This window comes from Sminthopsis crassicaudata, chromosome 2 (assembly GCF_048593235.1).
Source record: "Sminthopsis crassicaudata isolate SCR6 chromosome 2, ASM4859323v1, whole genome shotgun sequence".
Classification (NCBI taxonomy): domain Eukaryota; kingdom Metazoa; phylum Chordata; class Mammalia; order Dasyuromorphia; family Dasyuridae; genus Sminthopsis; species Sminthopsis crassicaudata.
Window position 1 is genome coordinate 392727335 of NC_133618.1, and position 22951 is coordinate 392750285.

General features: G+C 33.3%; 1 long non-coding RNA gene across 1 annotated transcript in view; it reads left to right on the forward strand.

Moving 5' to 3' along the window:
- Positions 1–22951, forward strand: part of LOC141553540 (uncharacterized) — a 137075-nt gene that overhangs the window by 108526 nt on the left and 5598 nt on the right. Inside the window, exon 4 of the long non-coding RNA XR_012485509.1 lies at positions 11051–11146. This is a non-coding gene — a long non-coding RNA (uncharacterized LOC141553540). The remainder of the gene's footprint in view (positions 1–11050; positions 11147–22951) is intronic.

Here is a 22951-nt window from a genome sequence, read left to right on the forward strand (position 1 = left end):
TGTTTCCTATAAACAACATATTGTAGGTTTCTGACTTTTGATCCATTCTGCTATCCGCCTCCATTTAATGGGAGAGTTCATCCCATTCACATTTACAGTTAAAATTATTATTTCTATATTTCCTGCCACCATATTATCCCAGATTATGCTTTTTTTCCCTTGTCTCCCCTGAAAGCCTTCCCCAGTATTTACTTTATGGATCCCACTTGTGACGTGCAGCCCTGCCTTTTTAGTATCCATCCCCCCTCTTTATAAGTCCATTACCCTTTCTTGTACCCTTCCCTTATTCCCCTTTTCCTTCTCCCTTTTCCTCTCCCCCCTTATAATGAGGTGAGAGTGAATTCTCTGAAAAACAAATATGTCAATTATTTACTCTGTGAGCCTGCTCTGATGAGAGTAAGATTCACACAATGTTTTTCCCCCTCTCTAAATTCCCTCAGATGTGGTAGATTTTCTATGCCTCTTCCTGGCATGTAGTTTCCCTCTTTTTATCTCTCCTTTCCCTTTTTCTGATACTACCCCCTTCCCTTTACTACTCCCCTTTTTTATGCTATATCAGTAAAATCAAATTATCCATGTGGACTTTCTGTATATCCACAACAGAGATACAGTTCTCATGCATTCTTTTTACCTTTTTCTTCTTCTCTCGAGTCTTGTGGATGTAGATCAAATTTTTTTATGTCTGTTTTTTTTTTCTTAGAAACAAATGGAATTCCTCTGTTTCATTAAATGACCATCTTCTTACATGAAAGAAAATGCTAAACTTAGCTGGGTAGTTTATTCTAGGTTGCAATCCTTGTTCTTTTGCCTTTTGGAATATCAGGTTCCAGGCCCTTCAATCCTTTAATGTGGAGGCAGCCAGATCTTGTGTGACCCTTATTGTGGCATCCTGATATTTGAATTGTTTTTTCCTATCTGCTTGCAATATTTTTTCCTTAGTTTGGTAATTCTTCAGCTTAGCCACAATGTTCTGTGGAGTTCTTTTTTTACGGTCTTTTTCAGAAGGTATTTGATGAAGTCCTTCAACATCTATTTTGCCTTCTGTTTCTATTATCTCTGGACAGTTCGCTTTGATGATTTCCTGTAAAATGGAATCTAGGCTCTTTTTTTCATCATAATTTTCGAGAAGTCCAATGATCCTCAGATTATCTCTCCTAGATCTATTTTCCAGGTCTATAGATTTTCCCAGTAAATATTTGCCATTATTCTCTAGCTTTTCTTTTCTTTTTTTTTTTTTTTTTTGTTTTGTTTTGTTTTGTTTGATTGATTCTTGGTTTCTCAATGAATCATTCATTTCTGTTTGTTCATTCCTGTTTTTTTTAATGGGTTATTTTCTTCATTCACATTTTTTAGTTCTTTTTGCATATGTCCAATTGAGTTTTTAAATGAATTATTTTGCTCTGGTGAATTTTTTTCCATTTCACTAATTTTATTTTATTTTTTTAGTGAATTATTTTCTTTTTCCAAATCACAATCCTACTTTCTTGGGAATTTTTTATCTTTTCCAATTCATAAATCCTACTTTCCTGTGATTTTTTAACCTTTTCTAATTCACAAATTTTGTTTCCCTGCACCTCTTGTGATTTCTTTATTTTTTTCCAACTCAGATTTCAGGATGTTGTTATTCTCTATCATAGCTTCTCTTTCCTTTCCCCATTTTTCTTCAAGCGCTCTTAACTTTTTAATAGTCTCTTCTAGGAGAGAGTTATGTTATGGGGGGCAGGTATCATTCCCCTTTAGGGTGTTTTCTGGAGACCCTCTGTTGTAAGCCTCTTCAGGGTTGGATACCCGCTCTTTCTCTTTATAGAAGCTGTAAATCGTTCTCTTCAGCTTCTTACTCATTGTTAACTCTTTGGCAGGGGTCTGCCCTTGGGTTAAGAAATTTATCAGCTTTCTCCCAGACTGGATGGATGCCATAGTCTTTTGTGTGTGCTAAGAGAGAGCTCTGGGAGAGAGTTCTCCTCCCCCCTCCCAGGAAATGCCTCAGAGGTGTTTAGCAAGGCTGCACTGGGAGGAGTGTCCAGTGAAGGACCTCAGCTGTGTGGTCTAGGGACTGTCCTGAGGTTTAAGGCTGAACAGTGAAAGGATCACAAACCACAGCCAAAACCTCCCGTGGGGCTGTGGATATTAGCTGCTGATGCTAAAAGTCCCTGCGCTCAAACCAGAAGTGTCTGCCTGGAAACCATGGTCCCTAATTCAAAGGTTCTGCTTCTCTGGGAGTTCCATTGCTGCTAGAGTTCCACTGTCTCAAGGTAAGCCTCACCTTATATGGATTAGAGGCTGCCCTGGGCTGTGTCCCCAGCTGTTCAGGTTCTTAACTGCCCCAAGGAGAAGCCCCAGACAGCAGAAGGTGGCTGCATAGCTGTGCTGAGATCAGTGTTAAGTCACTTCCAGATTGGGGTGGTTCTAGGATCTGGCTTTATATTTTAAAGTTCCTTGATTTCTCTTCTGATCTGCTGTTTTATAATCAGAATAGAGCTATCAGCTTGTGCCAAATTCCTCTATCTCAGTGGCTTCTATGAGTCCCAGAGTTCTCCCCAGCCTGTTTGGCACAGTGTGTTAGCTCTTAGTCCAATTCTGTCTGTGCTGATCTTTTTTTTTTTTTTTTTTTTTTTTTTTTTTTTCCCTCCCCTCAGAACCGACCTTTTCTGTTGAAATTCCTGATTCTATTCAGCTGGTAAGTTGTGCTTCTAATCCTTGTGTTTTTTATCAGTCCAGTGTTATTTTTGAGGCTGATTTAACTAGTTGGTATCGAGGGAAGAAGGGAGCATACAAATTTGCGTGTATCTTCTCCACCATCTTGACTCCGCCCCTGGAACCTACCTTTGCTGTTGAAATTTTAGATTCTCTTCAGCTGGTAAGTTGAGCCTCTAATACTTGTGGTTTTTATCAGTCCAGTATTATTTTTGAGGCTGATTTAACTAGTTGGCATTGAGGGAAGAAGGGAGCATACATATTTGCGTGTATCTTCTCTGCCATCTTGGCTCTGCCCCTCATATCTGAGGAAATTTAAAAGGGGGGAGGAACATTATGTGAATCTTATTCTCACCAGAGTTGGCTCAAAGAGAAAATAATTGACATATTTGTTTTACAGAGAATTCTTTCTCACCTCATTAAAAAGTGGGAGAGGACTCTTTTGTAGTGGCCAGGAACTGAAAACTACTTGGATTGGATGCCCATCAATTGGAGAATGGCTGAATAAATTGTGGTATATGAATATTATGGAATAATATTGTTCTGTAATAAATGATCATCCGGATGATTTCAGAAAGGCCTGGAGAGACTTACTGATGCTGAGTGAAATGAGTAGGACCAAGACATTGTTGTATACTTAAACAACAATAGTATATCATAATCAATTCTGATGTATGTGGCCATTTTCAACAAGGAGATGAACCAAATCAGTTCCAATAGAGCAATAATGAACTGAACCAGCTACACCCAGCAAAAGAACTCTGGGAGATGACTATGAATCACTACATAGAATTCTCAATCCCTCTATTTTTGACTGCTTGCATTTTGAATTTCCTTCACAGGCTAATTGTACACTGTTTCAAAGCCCGCTTCTTTTTGTACAGCAAAACAACTGTTTGGACATGTATACATATGTTATATTTAATTTATACTTTAACATATTTAACATGTATTGGTCAACCTGCCATACAGGGTGGGGGTGAGGGGGGAGGAGGGAAAAAATTAGAACAAAAGGTTTGGCAGTTGTCAATGTTGTAAAATTACCCATGCATATATCTGGTAAATAAAAACTATTAATTTAAAAAAAAAGTGGGAAAGGAAAAGGGAAAAGGAAAAGAGTAATAAGTGAAGGGTACAATTAAAGGGAAGGCATTTAAATGGAGGAGGGAGGGATCCTAAAGAGGGAGATCTGTGTGACCAAGTGGGGCCCATAAGTTTAATACTGAGTAAAGAGGTAAGGGGGGGGAAAAGGGGGGGAAAGCATGATCTGGGGATAATATGATGGCAGAAAATACAGAATTAGTAATTTTACCCATAAATGTGAATGGGATAAACTCTCCCATAAAGTGGAGGCAGATAGCAGACTGGATCAAAAGTCAGAACACTACAATATGTTATTTACAAGAAACACATTTAAAGCAGGGAGATACATACACAATAAATTTAAAAGGCTGGAGCACAATCTATTATACTTGAGGTGAATTTAAAAAAAACATGTGTAGCCATTCTTACCTCAGATCACGAAAAAGCAAAAACTGATCTAATCAAAAGAGATAAGGAACGAAACTATACCCTGCTAAAGGGTAGCATGGACAATGAAGCAATAGCAATACAAAATATATATGCACCAAGTGGTATAGCATCTAACTTCCTAAAGGAGAAGTTAAGAGAATTGCAAGAAGAAATAAACAGCAAACTGTAATAGTGGGAGATCATAACTTTGCACTCTTGGAATTAGATGAATCAAACCACAAAACAAATAAGAAAGAAATTAAAGAGATAAATAGGATATTAGAAAAATTTGGTATGATCTTTGGAGAAAACTGAATGGTGATAGAAAGGAGTATACTTTCTTCTCAGCAGTTCATGGAACCTATACAAAAATTGACCATGTATTAGGACATAAAGACCTCAAAATTAAATGCAGGAAGGCAGAAATAGTAAATGCTTTCTTTTCAGATCATGATGAAATAAAAACTACATTCAACAAAAAGTTAGGGTAAATAGACCAAAAAGTAATTGGAAACTAAATAATCTCATCTTAAAAATGATTGGGTGAAACAGCAAATTATAGACATAATTAATAATTTTACTCAAGATAATGACAACAAGAGACATCATACCAAATTTGTAGGATGCAGCTAAAGCAGTAATAAAAGCAATTTTTTTTATCTTTAGAGACGTACTTGAATAAAATAGAGAAAGAGAAGGTCGATAAATTGGGCTTGCAACTTAAAAAGCTAGAAAAAGACCAAATTAAAACCCCTAAAATACTAAACTTGAAATTCTAAAATTAATAGAAGAAATTAATAATATTGAAAGTAAAAAAAAAACACTATTGAATTAATAAATAAAACTAAGAGTTTGTTTTATGAAAAAATTAATAAAATAGATAAACCTTTGGTAAATCTGATTAGAAAAAGGAAAGAAGAAAATCAAATTGTTAGTCTTACAAATGATAAAAAGGGAACTTTCCACCAATGAAGAGGAAATTAGAGCAATAATAACGAGTTACTTTGCCCAACTTTATGCCAATAAATTTGATAACCTAAGGGAAATGGATGACTACCTCAAAAATATAGGCATCCCATATTAGCAGAGGAGGGTGTAAATTGCTTAAATAGTACCATTTCAGAAAAAGAAATAGAACAAGCTATTAATCAACTCCCTAAGAAAAAATCTCCAGGACCAGATGGATTTACATGTGAATTCTACCAAACATTTAAAGAACAATTAGCTCCAATGCCATATAAACTATTTGAAAAAATAAGGAATGAAGGAATCCTACCAAATTCCTTTTATGACACAGACATGGTATTTATACTTAAACCAGGTAGGTTGAAAACAGAGAAAGAAAATTATAGACCAATATCCCTAATAAATATTGATGCTAAAATCTTAATTAAGATATTAGCACAAAGACTACAAAAATCGTCCCCAGGATAATATACCATGATCAAGTAGGATTTATACCAGGAATGCATGGTGGGTTCAATATTAGGAAAACTATTAGTATAATTGAGCATATTAATATCCAAATTAACAAAAATCATATGATTATCTCAATAGATGCAGAAAAAGCATTTGATAAAATCCAACATCCATTCCTATTAAAAACACTCGAGAATATAGGAATAAATTGACTTTTCCTTAAAATAATCAGTAGCATCCATTTAAAGCCATCAGTAAGCATCATATGAAATGGGGATAAACTGGAACCATTCCCAATAATATCAGGAGTGAAACACAGTTGCTCACTATCACCATTACTATTCAATATTGTTTTACAAATGCTACCTTTGGCAAGAAGAGTGGAGAAAGAAATTAAAGTAATTAGAATAGGTAATGAGAAACCAAACTATCATTCTTTGCTGATGATATGATGGTATACTTAGAGAACCCCAAAAATTCTACTAAAAAGCTATTAGAAATAATCCACACCTTTAGCAAAGTTTCAGGATACAAAATAAACCCATATAAATCATCAGCATTCTTATATATCACTAACAAAATCCAACAGAGCTACAAAGAGAAATTCCATTTAAAGTAAGTATTGATAGTATAAAATATTTAGGAATCTCTCTGCCAAGAGAAAATCAGAAACTATATGAGCAAAACTACAAAACACTTTCCATTCAAATAAAGTCCGATCTAACCAATAGAAAAAATATTAAATGATCTTAGATTGGATGAGCAAATATAATAAAGGCGACAATAATACCTAACTAATCTATTTATTTAGCACTATACCAATAAGACTCCCAAAAAACTATTTTAATGACCTAGAAAAAATAACCACAAAGTTCATATAGAAAAACAAAAGGTCAAGAATTGCAAAGGAATTAATGAAAAAAAATCAAATGAAGGTGGCCTAGCTGTACTAGATCTAAAATTATTAAATTATTAAAATTAAAAGCAACGGTTACCAGAACCATTTGGTATTGGCTAAGGAATAGACTAGATGATCAGTGGGATAGGTTAGGCTCAAAGGAAAAAGCAGCCAATAAATTCAATAATCTAGTGTTTCACAAACCCAAAGACCCCAGCTTGTGGGATAAGAACTCACTGTTTGACAAAAATTGCTGGGAAAAGTGGAAATTAGTATAGCAGAAACTAGGTATTGACCCACACTTAACACCATACTTCAAGATCAGGTCAAAATGGGTTCATGACCTAGGCATAAAGAATGAGATTATAAATAAATTAGAAGAGCATAGGATAGTTTACCTCTCAGACCTGTGTAAGAGGAAGGAATTTATGACCAAAGAAGAACTAGAGATCATTATTGATCACAAAATAGAAAACTTTGATTATATCACATTGAAAAGTTTTTGTACAAACAAAAGTAATGCAGACAAGATTAGAAGGGAAGCAATAAACTGGGAAAACATTTTTACAGTCAAACGTTCTGATAAAGGCCTCATTTCTAAAATATAAAAGGAATTGACTCTAATTTATAAGAAACCAAGTCATTCTCCAATTTATAAATGGTCAAAAGATATGAACAGTCAATTCTCAGATGAAGAAATTGAAGCTATTTCTAGCCATATGAGCCTTCAAGTCATTATTAGTCAGAGAAATGCAAATTAAGACAACTCTGAGATACCTCTACACACCTGTCAGATTGGCTAGAATGACAGGGATAGATAATGCAGAGTATTGGAAGGCATGTGGAAAAATTGGGACACTGATACATTGTTGATGGAATTGTGAATACATGTAGGCATTCTGGAGAGCAAGTTGGAACTATGCTCAAAGATTTATCAAACTGTGCATACCCTTTGATCCAGCAGCATTACTACTGGGCTTATATGCCAAAGAGATTTTAAAGAAGGGAAAGGGCCTGCGTGTGCAAGAATGTTTGTGGCAGCCCTTTTTGTAATGTCTAGAAACTGGAAACTGATTGGATGCACAATAATTGGAGAATGGCTGAATAAATTGTGGTATATTAATATTATGGAATATTATTGTTCTGTAAGAAATGACCAGCAGGATGATTTCAGAAAGGCCTGGAGAGACTTACATGAACTGATGCTAAGTGAAATGAACAGGACCAGGAGATCATTATATACTTCAACAACAATAATCTATGCTGATCAGTTCTGATGGACAAGGCTCTCTTCAACAATGGGATGAACCAAATCAGTTCCAACAAAGCAGTAATGAATTGAACCATCTATACCTAGTGAAAGAACTCTGGGAGATGACTATGCAACACTATATAGAATTCCCAATCCCTCTATTTTTGTCTGACTACATTTTTTATTTCCTTCATAGGTTAATTGTATACTGTTTCAAAGCCCGCTTCTTTTTGTACAGCAAAATAACTGTTTGGATATGTTTACATTGTATTTAACTTATATTTTAACCTAGTTAACATGTAGTGGTCTATCTGCTATCTGGGGGAAAGGGTAGGGGGAAGAAGGGGAAAAGTTTGAAGAAAAGGTTTTGCAATTTTCAATGCTGAAAAATTACCCATGCATAACATTTTTGTTAAAAAAAAAAAAGAAAAAAGAAATATGAATTCCAGTGGGGTTTTTTTGCACTGTACTAGACAATTTATCCAAATAAACTCAGCGATGCTAAATCTGCTAAACTGCTTCATTATTAATCTGATGTTTTACTGTATAAAAATACAGACTCTGACAACAAAGTTGGAAAGATCATATTTAGGCACCCCAAATACATGTTATATATATTTCAATGTCTATACCTTTATCCACAGTGTTTTCTCATGAAGACTTACCTGATTTTCCTCCAACAAGAAAACTATTATTTCCCTATGAATTCTTATAAACACTATATATTTCTCTTACACACTTATATTCTCTTTTTATTATTATTTGTACAACTTGTTAATATTTAGCTAACTGGATCATAAAAATTTTGAGGTTAAAAATCAAATCTTATCTCAAATATATTTCTAGTAGTTTCCAACACAGGAAATAGTCATAATAATAAGCACTTAATATTTGTTAAATTTGTCAAATTTCAGTATTTTCTTTTAGGAGTCACCCATGATCTTTGTGTCAAATCTATATTAGCAGACATATTTTTTCCTTCTCTGCTAAGTTTGATTTATGGCTTAAATACATGTATTCCAGTTGATCTTCTATGGGAGACTGATGGATAACTTATACATAAAAATCAGAAAAGATGATGTGTGAATGAATTATTATATTCACCCAAGGAGGTAACTCCCTCATTGATGAGCTCCTCAGTACTTTGTAAATGAAGCACTAATAGAATTGGTTTGGGTCTCAAATAATGAAGCTATTAAAAATAGGCAGAATTATCTCATGGGAAGAACCCAAAATGGGAAAACAAGAGATGGAACAGATTCTAGTCATGACTCTAAACAAAAAACCTAGATTCCCACAGACTCCCAAGAAGGTCCCTGAGTTTCTCATGTTGCAAGGTAATTGAGATGTGATTGAAATATCTCTCATGGTTCTGTTTCCTAGTGACTGATTATGTTTCCTTGTTCTGCATTTTACAGTTTCCTTAGTACACTATTGCATTTCACTTTTGCTCCTGACACTCATGTCAGTTTCTATAGTTACCATCCTCTGAACATTCACCCTTTCTCTTTATTTTCTGACTCTGAAGTTGTTAATGTTCTTCCTCCAATAAGCTGCTTCTTTCATCAAATATGTCTTTTTTCTTTTGTTCTGGCTGCTTCTCCAGGGCAGCATTCTCACTCATTTATAAGACTGGTCCAGGTCAACATTCCTTAGGTCTAATCAATATGCTTTCAGCTTGTTTGTTAAAAAGGCTTTTCCACTCTTGGCTAAAACAGAAAATGTTGGCTTATTAACATATTATTATTAATAATAATATAGTAACAATTTCTTTTTCTATATGACTATCAAGTCCTTTCATTCCTCCCCCCCTTCTACTCCTCCATTCCCCTCTCCAGTAGAAAGCCTTGCAGGTTCCTTCCTTTGTAGGGTTAAGGTTACTCATTTCTTTTTAGCTTGTAAGACCCATGGCAACTAGTATCCAGGACAAATGAATTGCTTTTGAGCTTTTTTAAGTGTAAAGGTGGCACTTAAAACAGAGGTAGAAAAGGAAGAACTGCTAATCTGTGCTCTCCCTCCTGCCACTAAGCCAAAAGTCTTGATCCTCCTTACATTATATTATGAGTGTTGTAGACATATAAAATTTAAAAAAACAAAACAATCTGGTTGATCTTTGGTTTTAGAATTCTGCAAGATCCATATATGGTTTAATTCCCGCCCCCCTTGCCCCCACAATTAGCTCAACTAACCCAGTAGATTATGACCTATTCATGTCATCATAGATCCCTCCTCTTTCTGCTTTCCCCTTTTATTTTCTATCTCCCCTCTTTTCTGTTTTTGGTGCTACTTTAACTTGAAAGATATATTTAGGTTCTCCAAAAAATTAATGGTCTAATATCCTATCTCACTCTCCATTCCTGAATTCAATTCATGCTTTTATCTTATGTAAGTACCTGGATTAACTTTGTAATATGTGTGAGTTGATTCTCACATGCAGGAAACAGGAAATATGATAGAAAAGTTGAACCTCACATCATGAAAAGTAATTTTCAGAGTGTTTATGTGTAAAGGAGTCTCCCTAGACGACAATTCTCTAATTTCCGCACACAGCATGAATGTCTAAGCTTTTCTAAAACATAGGTCTTGTGATGTTTACACAGCCACATTAACCCTGAATCCCTTGACAGGAAAAAATGAAGTCACAGATTGGCACAAAATGATATGGAATTCCAAAAGAAATGTTTTCTTGTGCACATACATTGCATAAATGGACATCTAATCATGGTTCCCCAATATGGACTGAGTATATAAATGAGAGAGAATTAAACAAAAGTTCTAGGGAAAATATAGATCTTTAGTATATAAATCTTTGTGACCCATAATAAACAGCATGTCAGCCACTTTACTTCAGAGGTGCTGTCCTTTCAATTCAAATGGCTGTTCAGTACATGATAGAAGCAAATATAATTTAAGTTTCTAGTGCCTCATACCCATTGTTTTTGGAACCAGTATGGGGCATCTTTAAAGCCACTTGCATTTCTGGTCATTATAAATATGAATAAAAAGGATAATATAAACAGCACTAATGTGTTAACGTCATATTCATAACAGATGTGTATTAAAGGCTTTTGGCTATGAGTCAGTTTCACAGAACAAAGCAGATATTCCATTCATCAGGCTGCAGGGAATCAAACAATCACTAAAAGCAATGTATATAATCCTACACTGGGGAGGGATGATGCCTGTTTTATGTTAGTTCCTTTGCTTCCAAAATCAGCTACTTATCTTCTCATCAGCATCTGGCCCTGCACTGACATTGTCTACTTCTATTTTAGTTGGATTCAGAAAATCTTGAATTGCTGTAGTAGAAGTACATTGACTGGCTACTTCATCTGAACAGCCCATGAGGGAAAGGATTAATGTTTCAGAAGGTATAACATGAGTGTCTTTTACAAAATGCTTTGATTTGAAGACAAAATGTGTGTGTATGTCTAAGAGGGAGAGAGAGAGAGAGAGAGAGAGAGAGAGAGAGAGAGAGAGAGAGAGAGAGAGAGAGAGAGAGAGAGAGAGAGAGAGAGTTTGCTTTACTTTTCCTGTAGCATTTAAATCAATAGTTTCCATTATTTTTTGCTTTCAGTGATCAAATATACAGTAACATTTCAGTTGTTAATATCTGGCCAATCCATTAAAAAGTGCTTCTTTGGTTTAGATTCTTTTATTCTTTCCTTTTTGATATATGAATGGGTCTAGGAGTTCATTAGTAGTGGTGTATAGATGCCACTCACAAAACATGTGATACTTAAGCTAAAAAGTAATAAAAGACATAAAAATATATTTTTCATCTATTTTAAAAAAAGAATTCGTTTTATATATAAGAACAGCATCATATCAGTGACTGGGCCTAGGAAGTTCTTATTCTACCAGCTGAGAGAGGCTTTGCATCTGTTCAATGTATATCATAACTTATCTAATAATAGCCAGCATGCATGTTTCTTTGCATGTTGCAAACATTGACTAAACTGGCATTCAATCTTGGTTTTCCAGCTTTGATTGAGAACATAAATGAAACATAATTAAACAAGAGCTCCAGGGAAAGATAAATCATTAACCTACTTAGCCAATATTATATATATATATATATAAACTATTTTCTTGACAAAAACTGTGTGAGATATACAATGTATTATTGTTTCCATTTTATACATGAGGAAGCTGAAGCTTAGAAATAGAAATGGTTTATTTTGGATAAAACATCTAGAAATGTTTTCTTCAAAATTTCTTCAAAATCCAAAATAGAAGTGGGGTGTTCTGGTTGCCAACCCAACTTTCTATTTCACTGTACTGACCCGATATATTTTGTGTAGTCCATCTTATCTCTGAATTAATTTTTTTTTTTTTTAAGTTTAGGGGAACATGTTCTTTTTTTTTTTTTTAATTTTTTATTTTCTTTTATATTTATAACATTTTTTGACAGTACATATGCATGGGTAATTTTTTACAACATTATCCCTTGCACTTACTTCTATTCAGATTTTTTCCCTTCCTCCCCCAACCCCCTCCCCCAGATGGCAAGCAGTCTTATATATGTTAAATATATTACAGTATAATTTAGATACAATATAAGTGTGTAGAACCGAATTTTTTGTTGCACAGGAAGAATTGGATTCAGAAGGTAAAAATAACAGTTTACATTCATTTCCCAGTGTTCCTTTTCTGGATGTAGCTGGTTCTGTCCATCATTAATCAATTGGAATTGGATTAGTTCTTCTCTATGTTGAAGAAATCCACTTCCATCAGCATACATCCTCGTACAGTATCATTGTTGAAGTGTATAATGATCTTCTGGTTCTGCTCGTTTCACTCAGCATCAGTTGATGTAAGTCTCTCCAAGCCTCTCTGTATTTCTCCTGTTGGTCATTTCTTATAGAAAAATAATATTCCATAACATTCATGTACCATAGTTCACCCAACCATTCTCCAATTGATGGACATCCATTCATCTTCCAGCTTCTAGCCACTATGAAAAGGGCTGCCACAAACATTTTGGCACATACAGGTCCCTTTCCCTTCTTTAGTATTTCCTTGGGATATAAGCCCAGTAGTAGTATGGCTGGGTCAAAGGGTATGCACATTTTGATAACTTTTTGGGCATAATTCCAGATTGCTCTCCAGAATGGTTGGATTCTTTCACAACTCCACCAACAATGCATCAGTGTCCCAGTTTTCCCACAGCCCCTCCAACATTCATCGTTATTTGTTCCTGTCATCTTAGCCAATCTGACAGGTGTGTAATGATACCTCAGAGTTGTCTTAATTTGCATTTCTCTGATCAATAGTGATTTGGAACACTCTTTCATATGAGTGGAAATAGTTTTAATTTCATCATCTGAAATTTTTCTGTTCATATCCTTTGACCATTTATCAATTGGAGAATGGCTTGATTTCTTATAAATTAAAGTCAATTCTCTGTATATTTTGGAGATGAGGCCTTTATCAGAACCTTTAACTGTAAAAATTTTTTCCCAATTTGTTACTTCCCTTCTAATCTTGTTTGCATTAGTTTTGTTTGTGCAGAAACTTTTTAATTTGGTGTAATCAAAATGTTCTATTTTGTGATCAATAATGGTCTCTAGTTCTCCCTTGGACACAAACTCCTTCCTCCTCCACAAGTCTGAGAGGTAAATCATCCCATGTTTCTCCAATTTATTTATGATTTCGTTCTTTATGCCTAAATCTTGGACCCATTTTGATCTAATCTTAGTATGTGGTGTTAAATGTGGGTCCATGCCTAGTTTCTGCCATACTAATTTCCAGTTTTCCCAGCAGTTTTTGTCAAATAATGAATTCTTATCCCAAAATTTGTGATCTTTGGGTTTGTCAAAGATTAGATTGCTACTTTTATTCACTATCTTGTCCTGTGAACCTAACCTATGCCACTGATCAACTAGTCTATTTCTTAGCCAATACCAAATGGTTTTGGTGACTGTTGCTTTATAATATAGCTTTAAATCAGGTACACTTAGACCACCTTCATTTAATTTTTTTTTCATTACTTCCCTTGAAATTCTCGACCTTTTGTGGTTCCATATGAATTCTGTTGTCATTTTTTCTAGGTCATTAAAATAGTTTCTTGGGAGTCTGATTGGTATAGCACTAAATAAATAGATTAATTTGGGGAGTATTGTCATCTTTATTATATTCGCTCGGCCTATCCAAGAACATTGAATGTCTTTCCAATTATTTAAATCTGACTTTATTTTTGTGGCAAGTGTTTTGTAATTTTGCTCATATAATTCCTGACTCTCCTTTGGTAGATATATTCCCAAATATTTGATACTATCGACTGTTATTTTGAATGGAATTTCTCTTTGTATCTCTTGCTGTTGGATTGTGTTGGTAATGTATAAAAATCCTGAGGATTTATGTGGATTTATTTTGTATCCTGCGACTTTGCTAAAATTCTGAATTATTTCTAATAGCTTTTTAGCAGAGTCTTTGGGGTTCTCTAAGTATACCATCATGTCATCTGCGAAAAGTGACAATTTGATTTCTTCATTTCCTACTCTAATTCCTTGGATCTCTTTCTCGACTCTTATTGCCAAGGCTAGAGTTTTTAGTACTATATTGAATAGTAATGGTGATAGTGGGCAACCTTGTTTCACTCCTGATCTTACAGGGAAAGGTTCTAGTTTATCACCATTACATATGATGTTTACTGAAGGTTTTAAATATATGCTCCTTATTATTTTAAGGAGTAGTCCATTTATTCCTATACTCTCAAGCGTTTTTAGTAGGAATGGATGTTGGATTTTATCAAATGCCTTTTCTGCATCTATTGAGATGATCATATGGTTTTTATTAATTTGATTATTAATATGGTCAATTATACTAATAGTTTTCCTAATATTAAACCAGCCCTGCATTCCTGGTATAAATCCCACTTGGTCAGAGTGTATTATCCTGGGGATGATTTTCTGAAGTCTATTTGCTAATATCTTATTTAAGATTTTAGCATCAATATTCATTAAGGAAATTGGTCTATAGTTTTCTTTCTCAGTTTTCGATCTACCTGGTTTAGGTATCAGTATCATGTCTGTGTCATAGAAGGAATTTGGTAGGACTCCTTCAATCCCTATTTTTTCAAATAGTTTATATAGCATTGGAGTTAGTTGTTCTTTAAATGTTTGGTAGAATTCACCTGTAAATCCATCTGGTCCTGGGGACTTTTTCTTAGGAAGTTGGTTAATAGCTTGGTCTATTTCTTTTTCTCAGATGGGACTATTTAGACTACTTACTTCTTCCTCTGTTAATCTGGGCAAGCTATATTTTTGAAGGTATTCTTCCATTTCATTTAAGTTATCGAATTTATCGGCATAAAGTTGAGCAAAGTAGCTCCTAACTATTGTTCTAATTTCCTCTTCATTAGTGGTGAGTTCACACTTTTCATTTTCAAGACTATCAATTTGCTTTTTCTCTTTCCTTTTTTTAATCAGGTTTACTAAGGGTTTGTCTATTTTGTTGGTTTTTTCATAAAACCAACTCTTAGTTTTATTAATTAATTCAATAGTTTTTTTACTTTCAATTTTATTAATCTCACCTTTTATTTTTTGAATTTCAAGTTTTGTGTTTGTCTGGGGGTTTTTAATTTGTTCCTTTTCTAGCAATTTTAGTTGTAAACCCAATTCGTTGGCCCTCTCTTTCTCTATTTTATGCAGGTAGGCCTGTAGAGATATAAAACTTCCCCTAATTACTGCTTTGGCTGTATCCCACACATTTTGGTATGATGTCTCATTATTGTCATTTTCTTGCATGAAGTTATTAATTATGTCTATGATTTGCTGTTTTACCCAATCATTCTTTAGTATAAGATTATTTAGTTTCCAATTATTTTTTGGTCTATTTTCCCCTGGCTTTTTATTAAATGTTATTTTGATTGCATTATGGTCTGAAAAGGATGCATTTACTATTTCTGCCTTACTGCATTTGATTTTGAGGTTTTTATGCCCTAGTATATGATCAATTTTTGTATAGGTTCCATGAACTGCTGAGAAGAAAGTATATTCCTTTCTGTCTCCATTTAGCTTTTGCCAAAGATCTATCATATCAAACTTTTCTAGTATTCTATTTACCTCTTTGACTTCTTTCTTATTTATTTTGTGGTTTGATTTATCTAATTCTGATAGTGCAAGGTTGAGATCTCCCGCTATTATAGTTTTGCTATCTATTTCTTCTTGCAGCTCTCTTAATTTCTCTTTTAAGAATTTAGATGCTGCACCACTTGGTGCATACATGTTTAATATTGATACTGCTTCACTATTGATGCTTCCCTTTAGCAGGATATAATGCCCTTCCTTATCTCTTTTAATTAGATCAATTTTTGTTTTTGCTTGATCTGAGATGAGGATGGCTACTCCTGCTTTTTTGGTTTTGCCTGAAGCATAATAGATTCTGCTCCACCCTTTTACTTTTAGTTTGAATGTCTCATCCTGTTTCAGGTGTGTTTCCTGTAAACAACATATAGTAGGATTCTGACTTTTAATCCAGTCTGCTAACTGCTTCCTCTTTATGAGGCAGTTTGCCTCATTCACATTTATGGTTAGAAGGACTAATTCTATATTGCTTGCCATCCTATTAACCCCTGCTTATGCTTTTCCCCTTTCTTTCCCTTTTACCCTCCTATCCAGTATTAAACTGGTAAACACCACTTGCTTTTCACAGCCCTCCCTTTTTAGGATCCCTCCCCCACCTTAAAGATCCTCCCCTTATTTTACCCCTTTTCCTCACAATTTCTGTATTCCCTTCCCCTTAGCTTACTCCTTCCCTTTCACTTTTCAATGAAGTGGAAGAAGTTTCACCATAAATCAAATATGTCTATTGATACACGCTATGTTCATCTCCCTCCTTTCTTTCTCTCAGATATAATAGGTTACCTTTGCCTCTTCATGAGATGTAGTACCACCACTTTATACTTTTTTATGATATAATCTCCTTTCCACCTCTAGTTTCTAAGACAAATTGTACATATGTTCTTTACATATTTTTTTGACAGAAGTATAGTTCTCAAGATTTCTTTTTACCTTTTTTAGAAGTCTCTTGAGTTCTGTATTTGAAGATCAAACTCTTATGTAGGTCTGGTTTTTTCATCAAAAATAGATGGAATTCATTTATTTCGTTAAATGTCCATCTTCTTCCCTGGAAAACGATGCTCATTCTTGCTGGGTAAGTTATTCTTGGCTGCATACCAAGTTCCTTAGCCTTTCGGAATATCATGTTCCAGGCCCTGCGTTCTTTTAATGTGGACGCTGCTAGATCCTGTGTTATCCTTATTGTGGATCCTCCATATCTGAATTGTTTTTTTCTAGCAGCTTCCAATATCTTTTCCTTTGTCTGATGGTTCTTGAACTTGGCCACTATATTTCTTGGCGTTTTGATTTTAGGGTCCCTTTCAGTAGGTGATCGATGAATTTTCTCAATGTCTATTTTACCCTCTGTTTCCAAAACGTCTGGGCAGTTCTTTTTGATAATTTCCTCGAAAATGGTGTCCAAGCTCTTTTTTTCCTCCCATTTTTCAGGGAGTCCGATTATTCTCAAATTGTCTCTCCTGGATCTGTTTTCCAGGTCTGTTGTCTTTCTGGTAAGGTACTTGACAGTCTTTTCAATTGTTTCATTTCTCTGGTTTTGCTTGACTCCCTCTTGGTTTCTCCTTGAGTCATTCATTTCTACTTGTTCCAGTCTAATTTTCAATGATGTATTTTCTTCACTCACTTTTTTTATATCTCTTTGTAATTGTCCAATTGAGTTTTTATCTTCTATGGAATTTTTTTCCATTTTATCCATTTTATTTTTTAGAGAGCTGATTTCTTTTTCCAGCTCTCTAATCCTGTTTTCCTTGGAGTTGTTTACCTTTTCCAGCTCACTAATCCTGTTTTCCTTGGAGATCTCTGAATTAAATTTTCTGCACATTTACTGGGTGGAAAAAACAAAAACAAAAACAAAACCCTGAACAAAAACCTAATATTTTGTGAGATAGGAAGGGAAGAAACTAAAATAATTAGACTTTTGGTCTAATAGCTCAGATTTATGAGACAATTTCTTTCTACCTTTGTACTTAGTAAAGAAGTAGTTCTAGTTGTTGTGGATGTGATGGACTCTTGGCTATTCAAAACCAAATATATTCATCTCTTGATTATTTAATTTTTGGGATTATCTAATCCCCTGATCTAATCCAATAGCACAAATTATTGAGCTGATCTTATTTAGTAGTGCTTTCGAAGGAAATGCTATTGCTAACCTAGACTTCAATGGATGATTTTAATAAAAATAAAACAAATGAGAATGGTCATGAAGATTCCAAAATTATAGATGTAAAGATATGATTGAAAAATGTAGAAATGAATTTTCAACTATAAATTTAAACTTATGCTGGTATTAAAAGAGAAAAAAAATTTTTGCAACCATTTTTGCTACTTGAAAACTAAGGAGAAATACAGTTATATTTAACTGGAATATCTATTTAACTATGTACATATTTGTGTGGACTATTATGAATTTTAAAACCATATAGAATAGTCATTTTCAAATGATCATGAAGATTTCTTATTTGCTAAAGGTCCAATGATTTCATTATTTATGACAATTATGAATTAAGAATAATGAATAAACATGGCTTAAAATTAATAGATACTGTGTTGAATTCTCCCATGCAACCAGATGGTCTTAGTGATGCATGTAAATAGATAATTTATTTCATTTGGAGATCTGAATGTTGAATAAAAAATGAGATATTTGTCATTAAGACACATTTATCAAGTGTTAAAAACAAATGCAAAATCAAACAAGTGCATATATTTTGTTTTTTGTTTTTTTTTTCATTTGGGGATAAATTTTAAAGTGTGTTCAGAATTTTCAGTTTGTAAAATAATATATGTATATATTTATATTTTTCTCTTAAAATGATACCTCTAAAATACTAATTCTAATTAGCTGATTGTTGAAAATAATGTGGTGCAGCCTTGGAGGTACAGAAGACCTTGTTTAAGTCCAGTTTTAAACTCATACTAGTAGGCTACTTTACCTCTGATTGTTTGGGGCAATACATAAGACTGTAAACTACAAATGATTAGCATCAGTAGAGGGAGTTTCTACAATAAGCTTTTCTTCTGCCAAAAGAAATCATAGTACTGTCCCATGCCTCCTTGTCAGTAAACTTATTTTAATACCCACAACTATTTGACCTAGGATATAATGTATTCCTTTGTTTTTCAAAATGGAAAAACTTTCAGAGAAATTCATGGATGGGGCCAGGGAATAATGGCAGACATTTTGGGGAGGAGGCAATTGGGAGGGACATGTTATTTTTTTATAAAAAAAATTAAACATAGAAATATACTATAAATTTATAGACATAAACATAGATGTATTATATGTGTATTGGTAGAAATTAAAATATTTATTCAGTAATATATAAATCAGGCTAAAATATTCTTCCTGATTTCAAAGAAACAATATTCTATTCTGTCAAGAGGACTTTATTTTGATGGAAGAGGGATATTTCAATAGTGAAAAAGAAAAGCTATTATCAAATCACTGGTCATAGGAAAAGATAAAAGTGACTTGTTTGCAAGCAACTGGATGAACAAGAGTTAATAAGGTACAAATCATAGTAGTTAAATTGAAGTTGTGTGTGTGTGTGTGTGTGTGTGTGTGTGTGTGTGTGTGTGTGTGTAATGAGACAAGACAACAAATAATTATCAAGCTCCAACTTATGTGCCAGGTACATTGTTAAGCATTGGAGATACATAGGAGGTAAAACCCTAAACCAAAACCAAATAAAAAAGTAAACAAACAAAAAATCAGTCCCTACTCTTAAGGAGGTCACAGTCAAATGCAGGAGACTACTTAACAAAGGTAAGTACAACCAAAATACTTTGTATACACGATAAATGGAAGATAATCCCAGAAGGAAGGCATTATAATTAGGGAAACAGGGAAAGACTTCTTGAAAAAGATAGGACTTTGGCTAAGGTATGAAAGAAACCAGAAAGCAGAGATGAGAAAGAAGAGAGTCCTAGAATAGTGGGAAACTACTGAAAATGCAATGGATTCCCAGGATTCAGACAAGGTCTGAGGAGCAGTGAGAAGGCCAGTCTCATTGGATTAAAGAGGAAAAGGAAAGGAATAAAGTATAAGACTGAAAATGGAGAAATAGATCAGGTTATGAAGAATTTCACAGAGGATTTCATATTTGTATTTAAAAATAATACAGAATCATTGGAGTTTATTGAATAAAATATAAAGTATGCATGTATTATATGTATGTATCATGTCTATATGTAAATACATATGAATATATATATATATATATATATATATATATATATATATATATATATATATATATATATATGCTTGTATGTGTCCGTTTTATAACTGGTAAATAAACATCAAGAAATGAAAGTCACTACCACCCTCATAAATTACAAAAATTCTGAATAATAAAAGATTTTTAATGAAAAATGTATAGGTAGGATGAATATCCATGTAAAGTCTCATATGCAAAGACTATTGCAAAGAAGCATTTTGCATAATAAAACTTTTTAAATATTCCCTCCAATAATCCAACAAATAATGCTTTGGTGATCAGATTTTATAATAAACTATTGCACACAAAACATTTTAAGGTTTAAAATTATGTTCTGGTCCATATCTAGGAAAGAGTGAGTCTGGGGAAAATATTGCACTAAATACTTTTTTGCTAGATTGGAGAGGAGAATGAGTGGAGGTAAACCATAAAATTGTTTTGTTCTGCTGTCAATTAGCATATATTCCTTCATTCACTTTCGTATTCTTTTCCTACACCAAACACCCTAAATACTCACAGGAAACAAAACAAAAAAAGAAAGAAATATTATTATTTCTGATTAATTAAATAAAAATTAGCTTTATTTTCTTTTCAAGTTCTTTAGACCTGGGTGATTCAGTCAAGTCAACAAGAATTTATCAGGTACCTACTATGTGCTTGGTATTGTGCTATGTATATTCAATTATAATATAATTCTACTACAATAAAATAATTTAATAGTTGTTCTTGAAGAAAAGTACAATAAAGTGTTTAAGATACGGTCAAAGGTGCTTTCTGTTTATGAAATGCAAATTAGTTCTGGGAATGAATGATTAAGGAACAAAGAGATAGAATAAATAATGATAGAATGTCTCACACAGGGTTGCATTTAAAAGTCAATCTACTTTTTGCAAAACAAAAGAAATATATCATTGGAGAAAGTAGGCTTATGCCAACATCTCACACCATATTCTATAATAAATCAAAAATAAACACATTACCTGCATTTTAAAATATTAATATATAACAAAATTAGAAAAGAAGCTATGGAGCTATGGAGAAGGGCTAATTTTTTTTACCCAAATAAAAGATAGACAGAATTACAATAAAGAAGTAATTTTTGCTATATGAAATTGAAAAGCTTTTTGTAAAATAATACATCTAGGATAAGAAAGTAAACAATTGACTAATAAAATATTTGTATCAAATATCTCTGATGAGGTTTTGATATCCAAGAAATATTGACAACTAGTGGAAATATATAAGCCCCAAACTGATTTTCCAGTAGGTTTGTAGTCAAAAGATATGAACAAACAATCCACAAAAGAAGAATTGCAATTGATTAAAAACAATAATACATTTTTTTCAAATTACTAGTAATAATAGAATGTTAAATTAAAACAACCCAAAGATTTTATTTACCTTACATCCAGAAAAAGACTGGAATAATTTATGTTGCAGGAGTTGGAAAAACACATATTAATGCATTGCTAGTAGAGCTGTGACTTGATATAACCAGTCTAGAAAGCAATTGAAATTATGAGAATAAAATGACTAAAAGTCCTTATATTCAGAGTTTCCACTACTAAGCATAGACTCCCCAGGAGGTTAGTCACAAAAATAAAAGCTTTATATATATCAAAATATTTTAGCCATAATTTTTTGATAGCAGAAAATAAGCAAAATAAATGCCTTTTGATTGGGAAATGGCCAAAGAAACTGTGAGGCATGAATACTGTTATGCTATAAGAAATAAACATGATGCATATAGAAAAGCAAGGAAATGGGCATATGGACTGATGCAAAGTGAAATAAACAGAGTCATTAAAAATCTTTTATTATTCAGAATTTTTGTAATTTATGAGGGTGGTAGTGACCATAAAAATGTGAATGGAAAAACAAACAATCACAAAACATTAAAAAATGAATGTTGGAAAATTATAAAGAGCATATATGGCCCCAAAGATGACATATAAAAAGATATCTTTCTTACTTCTCTTGCACAGGAAGGAGTCTATGGGTGTTCAGCTTCACATATATTATCAGATTTTTAGAAATTATTGAATGGTTTTGCTGACTTTTTTCTTCTTCCTCTGTATTTAAACAAAATTTGTTATAAGGGTGTTTTTGGAAGGGGGATAAAAGGGAAGGAAACAAAAGCAATATAAAAACAAACTACATTAATAAAACATACTTTAAAATTAAAAGTTAATTTAATGAATTTAGGTAACAGACTTTTAGATTTGTAGACTTGCAACGACTTATAATGACATTTTATAGAAATATGGAAATATTACACATTATATTGCAGTATATTGCAGTACCAATACTCTTGGTATTAGAATTTCCTCTACCACAACGAAAACTTGTCTTTGATTTAGTAAATAATTCCCAGGGGACTTAAGACTCAGAGGCAACATTTGAATTCTAGCACTTAACTAACTATTAGATGTCACAAATAGTGATTCACTCGCCCCCTCCATATAACATTATTTAGAAATAGATTTATATGTATACATATATAGATATATATATATATATACATACATATATATGCAGTTGTCTATGACTGTGTATATATATCTATATATGTATATATAAATGTATGCATATATTGAAAATTCCCAGTGAAGAAACTTTAGTTACTATTGCACCTCTATCATCAGTATCTGCTCTGAAACATAACAGTTTTAGTGTATAGCTTGGAAGCAATAAGGAGTTAAATAACTTTCATGCAGTTAAAGGTAGGACTTAATCTTTCTGACTCTGAGGCTGGCTGCCTCTCTTCACTATCATATGCCATCTTTCAAAGGCATTTTATTGTATACACAGTTAACTATATACACAAAAGCATTTAACTGTATACACACACATAGAGAGATATCTATCTTTACCT